Here is a 12,797-nt window from a genome sequence, read left to right on the forward strand (position 1 = left end):
AGACCCACCAAGGCGGTTGCAGGCCTTTTGATGCGGTTGCAGTGCTGTGGGATGAACCCATAGTCAAGCTAGTGGCACAGCGCTGTGGTAGCACGCCAGGCAGGCCCAGCAAATGGATATGGGTACACACAGCACTTGGCAACAGCTTTCGAAATTAGCTGGGCACCAGGCGTGTTTTGCGACAGGCAGCCGGCCTTTTGCCAGGAAGTGGAGACATCTGGTCTCCAGGTTTGGCATCTAACATCTCCATTTGGCTGGCTGCAATGCCACGCCAGTCAGCTGGTCTGCGGGGCAGCACAGCACCAAAGGACATGCCGTGCTGCCCCCATACCATTTGCTTTGTACTCTTGCAAAAGAATTAGACATATCGTGGTGGCGACCATAACCTCCCTACCTGCAGCCATTGGTAGGGCAGCAGGTAGGGAGGCCAACAGTAGGGGGAGCCGAAGCAGAGGCAGCTGGTTCTGGTTTCGTCCCCATCCTCCTCCCTGCTGAGTTCCACAAAGACAAGGAGGAAGAGGAGAAAGCTGCCACAGCCAGTGCCACCCACTGGACTAGATGTAAGTAAGGAGACGGATGGGTATGGGGGATGGAGCTGATGGCAGGCAGAGGCTGGCAGCCGGAGCTCCATTCGCCCTAATGCACCAGCCTCCATTGTCAGAGGCAGCCGGCTCTAGAGGGCTGCGACCGGTGCGGTTGTACCGGGCGTAGAGCTTCTGGGGCGCTGCAGCTGGTGCCACCACTATTATGTCCAATGGAAGGTGAGAGGTTTGGGGAGCGCCACTGCAATTTGAGGTGTCAAGGGCCACCACTGCCACTGTGCAGACACCTAGCACTGCAGGGAGAGAGGTGCCTTACACGAGCCACCAAAGTTTCACAAACCACCTCAACAAGTACAAAGAGGTTATCTACACACGAGCTTTACGGACCACTGTTTGAAGGGTCTGTGGAGGATTGCCCTCTGCTTGAAGGGTTGTCCATGTCCATTTTGAAGATCAGGGCCCATAAAAAGTTGGCACCACCTAGTCGGCAGACCAGAGGTGTAGTATGGGGTGTGTGGTCCTGGACGCACATTTTTGATGGGGTGCAATGAGGGCCCGCTCCGACAGGCACGGAGCCCAGGTAGCTGAGGAACGGCAGTGGGTGGGTTGGTCTAGTGGGCAGGTGCATGGATGCAGCTGGCAAGGAGCCTAGTTGAGGTGGGCTCCGTTCACCCTCCTGGTATGCGCCCCCACTTCAGCTGCCCAGTCCAGCAGGAGGGCGTAACACTTGCCCTGCTCCGGGTGCCAGCAACCCACGGCATGCTGCTGCACCAGACTGAGCAGGCACAAAGACCCTTGCAGTGTGGAGGACTGCCTTTCTATTTAAATTCTAGTGATTATTTCTAATTCTGCATCTATAGCCATGTATGCAATTTAAGAAAATCTTGTGGATATCTTTGTCTTCCTTTGCCTTCTTTTTTTCTGGAGGTGTTTCCTCTTGTGTGGTGGGGGGTTCACAAGGCCCCATAGGTAAAGAAGAGGGCCCCTTTGGTATATGCACGGGAAGCATTGTTAACAGCTACCTAATCCTGCCTTTGCAACCATTAAACGTGACTCGGTTGCAGATGGCAGAGAAAATCAATCTGAACTGTCCTTGACCTCTGCTGAAAGTTATAAAGTTAGGGTAGATGCTCACAATCTGCCGGACACTGTCAGATTCGCAGGGGCCACAAAGACTTAGAATCATAGAATCATAGAGTTGGAATAGACCACAAGGGCCATCGAGTCCAACCCCCTGCCAAGCAGGAAACACCATCAGAGCACTCCTGACATATGGTTGTCAAGCCTCTGCTTAAAGACCTCCAAAGAAGGAGACTCCACCACACTCCTTGGCAGCAAATTCCACTGTCGAACAGCTCTTACTGTCAGGAAGTTCTTCCTAATGTTTAGGTGGAATCTTCTTTCTTGTAGTTTGGATCCATTGCTCCGTGTCTGCTTCTCTAGAGCAGCAGAAAACAACCTTTCTCCCTCCTCTATATGACATCCTTTTATATATTTGAACATGGCTATCATATCACCCCTTAACCTCCTCTTCTCCAGGCTAAACATGCCCAGCTCCCTTAGCCGTTCCTCATAAGGCATCGTTTCCAGGCCTTTGACCATTTTGGTTGCCCTCCTCTGGACACGTTCCAGTTTGTCAGTGTCCTTCTTGAACTGTGGTGCCCAGAACTGGACACAGTACTCCAGGTGAGGTCTGACCAGAGCAGAATACAGTGGCACTATTACTTCCCTTGATCTAGATGCTATACTCCTATTGATGCAGCCCAGAATTGCATTGGCTTTTTTAGCCGCCACGTCACACTGTTGGCTCATGTCAAGTTTGTGGTCAACCAAGACTCCTAGATCCTTTTCACATGTACTGCTCTCAAGCCAGGTGTCGCCCATCTTGTATTTGTGCCTCTCAATTTTTTTTGCCCAAGTGCAATACTTTACATTTCTCCCTGCTAAAGTTCATCTTGTTTGTTTTGGCCCAGTTCTCTAATCTGTCATGGTCGTTTTGAAGTGTGATCCTGTCCTCTGGGGTGTTAGCCCCCCCTCCCAGTTTGGTGTCATCTGCAAATTTGATCAGGATGCCCTTGAGTCCATCATCCAAGTCGTTGATAAAGATGTTGAATAAGACCGGGCCCAAGACAGAACCCTGTGGCACTCCACTAGTCACTCTTCTCCAGGATGAAGAGGAACCATTGATGAGCACCCTTTGGGTTTGGTCAGTCAGCCAGTTACAAATCCACTGAGTGGTAGCATAGTCAAGACTGCATTTTACCAGCTTCTTTACTTGTACCCGGAGGGGACAGTGTAGCCCAGACAGGTGAAAGAGTAAGCCACCAATGTGCTGGGAAGCCTTGGGCAAACCACCACCACCAGCTCCGACTCCGAGCCTCTGCTTAGAATCTGCTCAATGGGAATAACAGTGACTTGCCTCACTAGAAGACCATGAGAGAAGGATCTCAAGGCACAGGCTTTGCCAAACTTGGGTCACCATGCTTTTTGGGGGGACTACAATTACCATCATCCTTAGCTAGCAGGACCAGTGGTCAGGGATGATGGGAGTAGTAGTCCAAAAACAGCTGGAGACCCAGGTTTGGGAAACCTTGCATTAGACACGCTCAGAGTAGACCCTTTGCAACTGACGTGCCTAAGTTGGTCATGCCCATCAGTTTAATGGGTCTCTTCTGGAGAGGGCAAAGATTGGTTACAACCCACAGACACTGCAATACCAAGCACGTTTACTCCAAAGTAAGCTCCTGTGGGTTGTGTTCATAGAATCTCAGAGCTGCAGAGTTGGAAGGGACCACGAGGGTCATCTAGTCCAGCCCCCTGCAATGCAGGAATCTTTTTGCCCAAGGTGGTGCTCAAACCCAAGACCCTGAGATGAGGAGTCTCATGCTCTACCGACTGAGCTATTCAACTAACTTTTACCCAGAGTAGACCCATTGAAAATAATGGGCCTAAATTAGTCGTGGCTGTTATGTTCAGTGGGTCTACTCAAAGTAAAAAAAAAATGTTTCAACGCTTAGTTCTATTGAGCTCAGTGAGCTCTTGCTAATAAATTGTACTTTTGACCACTCAATCCTATGTGCATTTATTCAGAAGTGACTCCTGCTGTGTTCAGTGGAGCTCACCCAGAAAGCTAGAGAGCACAGACTGCAGCTGTATTCACGTTTTCCTGGGAGTAAATTCCATTAACTCAGTACCTCTGGGTTAATCATGCAAAAGCTTGGGCTGTTTAAAGCGCCACTGTGGTTAAAGAATGAACAAATGCAGGGACCTCACCAAACAATGCAAGAAAGAGAATCCTACATCACACATGGATATAAAAGGGCACAATGGTTAGTGTGGCAAATGCCGCGTCCCCCACACTGAGAGGCATGCGCAGCAGAACTCCTACAAGACATCCATGTACAAGGTATTAGATACAAGAACCTGTAACCTGCAAGATATTAAAACAGAGGAACACACGGAATTCTGTGGGCCGCAAGTTCATAGTTGGAGGCAGAAAGCATAGTGGAACAACAGAATTAAGGAGTCCCAGACAAGATAATGTTTCTAATCTTTCTGTAACCACATGTTGCACAATGTGCAGAGAGAGGTGTACTGTACAAGTAAGAAACAGGTCATGCTACATTGGTACAAGAATCCACGATGGGACAGTATACAAGGAAGAAAGCTTTAAAGCCCCATAGTCCACAAAGGCCCATAGAGTACTGTGAGAAAATAATGTACTCGTGTGTGCGCACACGCATGCACACAGAGCATGCACACCAGAACCTCGGAAGCCACATGGCGACAAATCTACAGCCCAGCATGAGTTCTGCCGCGAGCGGGTGCCAAAGGGGCAGATCGCTCTGAGAAACGGCCGTGTGCCTGCTCACAGATGGACGGTGGCTGCCACACGGCTCATCTATATAATGTGATGGGGAATATGCACATGGAGACCTCGTGGCTACACCCACACGGCAATATGAGAACATACAGATGAATGCATATGCATCCAGGCTGACAAACTCAGAGCTGTGAAAACGCTACCCAAGCTCACAAGCACACACACAAATATCTGGTTTATTCATCCGGAGGACATGAAGGAGGTTGGTTCAAGTCTGTGCCTTTTGCAAAACACACCTTCCACAATTGTAATTGTCAACGAATTTGCTTCTTCTTCTTTTTGGTAAAGGTGATAAAAGTGAAAGGCAGGGGAGGGGGAAATGGCAGAGGTGCGCACAGATGAAGCGGGGAGGCAGCATGGAGGAAGAACAAGCATTGAAAAAGCGAGACGATAGAGGGCATTGAAGACCCAGACGCATATGGGATACCTTGCTCAAACCCACTTCGGTTTCCCAGGGTTTTGCAGACACCTCCCACACATTTCCACAAGCCGCTCTTCGCGGCCAGGAGGACTAGAAACTTGCTTTTGCATTTTGCAGGAAAGCTGCCGTGGGGACGGCGAAGACCCCAGGTCCTGCCCTTGTGCAGTAAAATCGCCAATGTGCACAGGCAGTTGCAGAGAAGCACACCTGCCGCACATAGTATATGGCATATGAGCATGTGTGCATGTGAGTGTGTGCGCTCACCGCGAGGCAGGTTTATTTATTTATTTACCTGGCACACATTCCAACTGGATCCAGATCTGCTTAAAAGCGCCGACACTCCCTCGCCCCCACCCCGGCCATTCAGGAGAAGCATGCTCACAGCCTCTCTCACACAAGCACTTATTTGCCTCTCTATCTATGCACAACTGCAAGCAGACATGGAGACCGAGAGAGAGAGGGCTGTTCTTACAAAGGTATGGCCACAGCGAGGAGAGAAAAGCATGCACGACAGGCGTGCACAAGGGCAAATGCATGCACAAAGGTACGGATGCATGAGGGATGTGCAGAAGAAGACAGTGACATGCACACACACACGAGGGGGAAATGCATGTATGATTTTACACCTGCAGATTAAGCACACAAGGATGGCAGCTAGCACAATGGTGCACATAATGGCATACAGAAAGACAGGATCACACAGCAATTTATGTGCACACCCTCAGTCGTACGGTACACTTTCCCCACCACCCCATGCTCCTTCTCCTCCTTTGTCTCTCAACCCCGTTACTACCAGCACATCTGCACATGGCCAACAAAACGCACACGCCACCACAAGCATAGGCTGACAACCCCGGGCACCCATTCCCCATTCCATCCCGTATATAGGTCTACACGTGTGCAAGTGTGCAGACGCCGAGCTCAGCCCACATGCCTCAGCCAAGCTGCCCACCTCGCGCATGGAAACTCATGCCCGCACACCAGCCCCCCTCACGCCCATTTGCAGGAAGCTTCTGCACCCCAGTTTCTGGAAGAAGCCCTCCCCCACACTCCCCAATGCCTGCTAATGGACCTACCAAGACATACATGCACGTGAGAAAGGCACTCACGCGTAAAGCACATTTCCTCACTCACCTCTGTGCCATAGTAGATGCGGCCCCACACCCCAGATCACAAGCGGAAAGCCCCCACATGGGGTGTTTTGTTTTTTTTAAAAGTGGGGGCTCCGGAGGGGGGCGTGGCAGGGTCCACAGAGGTGGCCGCACGCGGTGGCTCCGCTGTCACCTCCGGTGCAGCCCCCCACCCTATCCACTCCCCATGTCACAGCACCGCCATCCCCTTTCCCCGTCGTGGGAACCCCCAGCTCTCCTCCCCAGCCGAAGCGGGTGACGTTTCGCCTCCCACGCGAGAAGAAGACCGACTCCCCCACGCACCCCCGCCAGGCGGTCGCTCCCCCCCCCACACACCCTGAAGCGGTTCACCCACGCGTGCAGCCTCCCCCCACGCGCAAGCTCCCCGGTTCCCAGCTTAACCTCCCCCACCCCATCACCCCACGTTACCTGCCAAGGATGGGAGCCGCTCAGCACATGGTTTCCATCGGGGGGGACCCTCCGCCCGGTCCCCCCCACCCCTCCTCCGGTCACCACTCCTCCTCCGCCGCCGCCGCCGCCTCTCTCCGCCGGGTAGTGTCCTTGCGGTCCTTGCGCGGGGAGGTGGGCGGGGAGCGATGGGGGTCCAGATGTTTCCTCGGGGAAAGGGAGGGGCGCGGGAGAAAGCAGGCTAAGGAGAAAAGGGAAGGTGCCTATCTAGATAGAGAGGGAGAGAGCGGTCTTTGGGGGGTGGGTGGGGGGCATTCAGGCTCGCATGGCGGCGCCCTTTGCTGCCTGCGATCCGGGCAGTCTCCCAGGGCTGCGCTGCTTGCCAGCCGCTCCCTCCCTTGCCTGCCTGCCTGCCTGCCTGCCTCCCACCCTCCCAGCGCTGGAGCGAGGATGCTCTCTCTCTCTCTCTCTCTTTCAGCCGCCCCGCCCCCACCCCTGCTCCCTTTTTTTTGCTGTTCAGGAATGCACGGTTCTGGCGAGCCCACCTCCTTTTCCCTCCCCAATCTCATTCATAAGGTCACGTGGGTGTGAATATTGGGAGGGGGCCGCTGGAGAAGGAGCGCGATCCGGCAACCACACCCCCTCCCCATCTTCGGCCACTTAAGCCCCAACCCCGCATCTCCTTTGCACACGCCCATCCACTCTTCCTCTCGCTAACCCCCAGGTCCTCACCCCGCACCCCCTCCCTGCAACCTCCTCCCCCCCCCATTTCCCACTCCCCTGAGGCGCCCGCGGGTGCCTCCTCTCCTCCTTTTTTACGTCCCATTTATCCATCATCTCAGATCTCTTCTTCTTCTTCTTCTGCTGCTGCTGCTTCCTCGGGGATCAGCCTCATTTCCATCCCTCCGTTTATAATCGCGCGGCTGCTCTCCCTTCCAGGAGCCTTCTCCGACCTGCCAGCATCTCTAGAACCAAGCCAATCTCTTCCTCCCCACCTGCAGTTGCCTCGACAGGTGAGGTTTACATCAGTTTGGGCTTTCAGAGGCAGAAAGTGAGAGCAAACTGACCTTGACCAAAAGGTGCAGTTCTTTTCTCTTCCCCTTTGTACCTTTCGTCCTGGCTGGCTGGCAGGTATGGATATTGGTCCCACCCTGCATCACAGCCCCATCCTTACACCCTGAATCCCACTTCCATGCCCATATTTCCAGTTATCCGTCTCCTTGCTGAGTATTTGGCCTCACCTACAGGTACTGGGTAGGGATGCGGGTGGCGCTGTGGGTTAAACCACAGAGCCTAGGACTTGCCGATCAGAAGGTCGGTGGTTTGAATCCCCGTGACGGGGTGAGCTCCCGTTGCTCGGTCCCTGCTTCTGCCAACCTAGCAGTTCGAAGCACGTTAAAGTGCAAGTAGATAAATAGGTACCGCTCTGGCAGGAAGGTAAACGGTGTTTCCGTGCGCTGCTCTGGTTCGCCAGAAGCAGCTTAATCATGCTGGCCACATGACCCGGAAGCTGTACACTGGCTCCCTCGGCCAATAAAGCGAGATGAACACCACAACCTCAGAGTCGGTCACGACTGGACCTAACGGTCAGGGGTCCCTTTACCTTTACCTTTACAGGTACTGGGAACCACCAGAGTGGCTTGTGGCCTTCCCCATATCTGTCCCATCACTGGGTACCAGTCCAACTTGCTTATCCCAAGATGAGCAAACATCCCTGGAACCCCCATCCTCATCCCTAGGCTTCCGTCTTAGCTGGAGGTACCTGCCGTCCCTCCAGACTTCCAAGGAGATGGCTTGGAAAAGGCAGCATTGATGGCAGTGGTGTCTGTCACTTATTGGAGCTGATAGGGTGGAAGGTGGGGGAGCCAACAGTAGGTGGCGCCATAGGCAATGACAGGCAGAGGCGACTAATTTTGCCCCATCCTCCTCTCTACTGAGGTGTACCAGGACAAGACTGAGACTAAGGAGGAGGAGGAAGCTGCCACAATCAGTACCACTCTCTGGGCCTGGTTGTAAGTATGAAGGCTGGTGGGATCCCAGCTGAGGTTGGTGAGGTCGTGCCCCGTTTCCCCTAATGGACCAACCTTGTGGAATGTATTGAAAGGTAGGGATGCCTGTCGGATCAATGAGGCAATGCCTGGCTATGAAACTCAAGAACTACACTGAGAAATGAGACTCACAAAGGCAGATAATATGTGCACACAAGGCTGTACAACAGGACTCCAAATATTGCTGGACTACAACTCCTATCATTCCTAACCATTGGCCATGATGGCTGGGGCTGATGGGAATTGGAGTCCAACAACATCCAGAGGGAGCAAAGCTTCGCTAATCCTGCTGTGCAAAGTACATGAATCCTGGCATTCATTCATAATTTATTTGTTATAAGCATGCATTTTATTGTAAGTAGCATTTATTGTGTTTTTAATGGTTATAGCACAACAAAAAGTAGAAACAGAAAGGAGCAGGAAAGACAAACTGGAGGAATTTACAGGAAAGCGTGCCCTATTCCAGGTATGCACATTATATGAAGGGAAAATAAAGAAGCAGTCAAGTTATCATTCCAAGCACCCGAAACTTCTGGGGATGATTGCCAAGAGAAGGTGCTCTTTGCCATATAGTAAATAAAAGCATGCCATACCATATAAAAGGAGTCCTTGCCTAAATTTCAGATTATGTGTGATTCCCCCCCTCCACTGCCCCATAATCGCCATGTTCCATAAAGAGATACATCATCTGTCCAATCTGAGGTCTTGAGCAGTTTTCATGATACTGTATAAGTATTTTTATACCAATGTTCCATCATGTTCCCAGGGTGGCTCCCCCCCCCCAATAAAATAAAACAATTAAAATGTGCATTCAAAAATAAAATAAGCTGAAAGCTGTAAAGTTATAAAAGCAACGTGAAACCTAGTTGCAGCTGGAAAAGCTCAGGAAAATTAAAAAGGTCTCTTTTGCCAGTTATAAAGGACAATAAAGGACAATAAAGTTGAAAATGTGTGTGATGCTGTACCATAGCCAGCAATGGACACATTTAAAGCACACATGACCGAGCAATTGATCCTGGTTTAAGAGTGACTCTGCAGTATAGCCAGTGATAGGCATGGGCCATAGTCTCTGGCATGGCTGGCATATACAAGGTGTAAAGAAGAGAGGACACACTGACATCCTTGGGACGTAGACTAATTGGGGGGGAAAGGGCAGAGCGCAGGCACTCAGGATAGCTCAGTTGGCTGGAGTGTGCTGCTCCTAATGCCAAGGTTGCAAGTCTGATCTCCATATAGCAACCTTTTTCAGCAGGGGGCCGGTCCACAGTCTCTCAGACCATGTGGTGGGCCAGACTATATTTTGCAAGAAGAAGAAAAGAACGAATTCCTATGCCCCACAGATAACCCAGAGATGCATTTTAAATAAAAGCACACATTCTATTCATGTAAAAACACCAGGCAGGCCCCACAAATAACCCAGAGATGCATTTTAAATAAAAGGGCACATTCTACTCATGTAAAAACACGCTGATTCCCGAACCGCCCACAGGCCGGATTGAGAAGGCAATTGGGCAGCATCCGGCCCATGGGCCTTAGGTTGCCTACCCCTGCCATTTATTTATTTATTTTATTTATTTTTTAAAGTTCTATACTGCTTTATGCCTGTTGTCTTTGTCTGTGGAGTTTTCTTGGCAGGGATACTGGAGTGGCTTGCTGGTTCCTGCTCCAGGTGGATCACGTTTGGTCAAAACTCTCCACTATGACCTGTCCATCTTGGGTGGCCCTACATGGCATAGCTCATAGCATCTCTGAGTTATTCAAGCCCCTTCGCCACGGCAAGGCAGTGATCCATGAAGGATCATTATCAGCATCTTAAAAAGCAGAGACATCACCTTGCCAACAAAGGTCCGTATAGTTAAAGCTATGGTTTTCCCAGTAGTGATGTATGGAAATGAGAGCTGGACTATAAAGAAGGCTGATCACCGAAGAATTGATGCTTTTGAATTATGGTGTTGGAGGAGACTCTTGAGAGTCCCATGGATTGCAAGAAGATCAAACCTCTCCATTCTTAAGGAAATCAGCCCTGAGTGCTCACTGGAAGGACAGATCCTGAAGCTGAGGCTCCAATATTTTGGCCACCTCATGAGAAGAGAAGACTCCCTGGAAAAGACCCTGGTGTTGGGAAAGATGGAGGGCACAGGGAGAAGGGGACGACAGAGGACGAGATGGTTGGACAGTGTTCTCGAAGCTACCAGCATGAGTTTGACCAAACTGCAGGAGGCAGTGGAAGACAGGAGTGCCTGGCGTGCTCTGGTCCATTGGGTCACGAAGAGTCGGACACGACTAAACGACTAAACAACAAAATACCGCTTTATATAGGATCCTGCATTGCAGGGGGTTGGAAGAGATGATCCTCAGGGTCCCTTCCAGCTCTACAATTCTATGATTCTAAGCTTTGTATGGAGAAGGCCCTGTGTTTAATTCCCAGGATTGCCAAGAAGGGCTGGGAGAGATCCCAGCCAGATGGGCCAATATTCAGACTCTGTATATGTTCCAATGAATGCTACTGCCATCTGTAATTCCCCCACATCGCATGTGAAACTTGCTATCTGACGTGCCTGGACCATGGAAATGCACACAAAGTTGGTGTTCAGAAAGACTGGTGAATTACATGTAAATACACTCCTATCCACTGGCAAATACCGACCTACCCCACTGGGATTGTAATTTATTTGTCATCTGCTCCCCACCTCCAGCTGTTTTGGACTACAATTCCCATCAGCCCTAGCCAGCTATACTATACTATGATACTGTGGAAGGACATGTGGATCCAAAATTGGCCTCCGCAGTCACTAACGGACTCATTGTTAAAACCATGTTTATGGAAGACAATCTTACTCGGCTATGAGTGATCGCCAAAGAAGAAGACTACGATACGTATCTTATACAGTGGTACCTTGGTTCTCAAACTTAATCCGTTCCGGAACTCTGTTCCAAAACCAAAGCGTTCCAAAACCAAGGCATGCTTTCCCATAGAAAGTAATGCTAAATGAATTAATCTGTTCCAGACTTTTAAAAACAACCCCTAAAACAGCAATTTAACATGAATTTTACTATCTAACGAGACCATTGATCCAAAAAATGAAAGCAATAAACAATGTACTGCAGTCACACAATCAATCAATCAATCAATCAATCAGTAACTGAACTGGGTTCCACACAGCCACAAAAACAAAAAGAGCCACAAAAATGCAAAATAAATAGCGAAAACAGACAGACAGTAATGCTCAAAACAGAAGTGTGGCACTCAAAATGGGCACGTTCAAATTCTGAAAAAAGTTCGCAAACCGGAACACTTACTTCCGGGTTTGCAGTGTTTGGATGCCAAGTTGTTTGAGAACCAAGGCGTTTGAGAACCAAGGCATTTGAGAACCAAGGTACCACTGTATCTTCTAATAGCAGCTCATTCTTGGAGAGCAGAGCTTTATGCAGCCAAAACAACACCAGCAGCGTACAAGCAGATTAGCAGCAGGCTTGGGAGCACATCAAGATTTGCTGAAACAGAGCGCATGTTGCGGGAGGAAAACCCTCAATGGGGAGGGGACCCCAAAAGCAGGCATTAGAGGGGGACTGAGCGTGCTCATTGGGCATGGTGTGCTGACTGACTGTTGGAAACAGAAAACTGGGTAGGAGGTGCAGTGGCAGTGATGAAGTTTGGCGTGTAAGAGGGCAGCAGCCACAACCACTCCCCCAAGGAGTATCCAGAACAGGAATTTTACCACCACATCACTAGCCTTCCAAAAACGGCTTAACTTTTCTTGTAACCCAGCCTCAGCTCCTATACAAATGGATGCTTTAGCTGAGATGCAGTGGGTTGGACTAGATGACCCTCCCAACTCCATGATTCTTTGATAATTACCTGGAGGGAAGCTCCATTGAACTCAGCGGTGCTTATTTCTGGCTGCAAAGGTCAAACGTGCAAAAGACTCCAAAGATCTTCAGCTTTTTAAATTAGAAGTACAAACACTCTTGCAAGGAAGGTTTACCATTCAAACCGCTAGTGTGGAAATAGGAGCCCACATGAAAGAAAAGGACCTGAGAGTGAGTCTCTTTTATCTCTTCATTCACCCCGCCTTCTGGCAGATTACGGCATTGCTCTTGCTCTGTCCTACAGTTGTGCTCCCTTGCATTCTCGCTCCGCTCCACCACTGGGAAGGGAAATGGAATGGAGTATCCTGCAAAAGAGCATGGCTGGCTGGCAGGCACCCTGAACATGAGCACTCCACACTGCAATGTTACATTATGCTATATCGATCAGCCTTGCCTTTTAGCCCCAAACTGGCTTCCAGCAGAGCTCCTAGCAATTAAAACACTGTACATACAGAATGCTGCTGGAGGAGCAGCAGTCCTCAGCTGGGTCTGCAT

At 50.4% G+C, this 12,797-nt stretch overlaps 1 protein-coding gene across 6 annotated transcripts in view; it reads right to left on the minus strand.

The window, feature by feature from the left end:
- The window catches only part of SHANK1 (SH3 and multiple ankyrin repeat domains 1), a 112,110-nt gene extending 105,278 nt beyond the window's left edge, over positions 1-6,832 (minus strand). For 2 of the 6 annotated variants that reach the window (XR_013390450.1, XM_077917428.1), the window contains exon 1: positions 6,406-6,831. The gene's annotated coding sequence lies outside the window, so the exon portion shown is untranslated. Of the gene's footprint in view, positions 1-6,405 lie in introns of all 6 variants that reach the window. The other 4 variants (XM_077917429.1, XM_077917427.1, XR_013390451.1 and 1 more) reach the window with 3 other exon arrangements.
- Positions 6,833-12,797: the final 5,965 nt, after the last annotated feature.

This window comes from Podarcis muralis, chromosome 13 (assembly GCF_964188315.1).
Source record: "Podarcis muralis chromosome 13, rPodMur119.hap1.1, whole genome shotgun sequence".
NCBI classification, from domain to species: Eukaryota; Metazoa; Chordata; class Lepidosauria; order Squamata; family Lacertidae; genus Podarcis; species Podarcis muralis.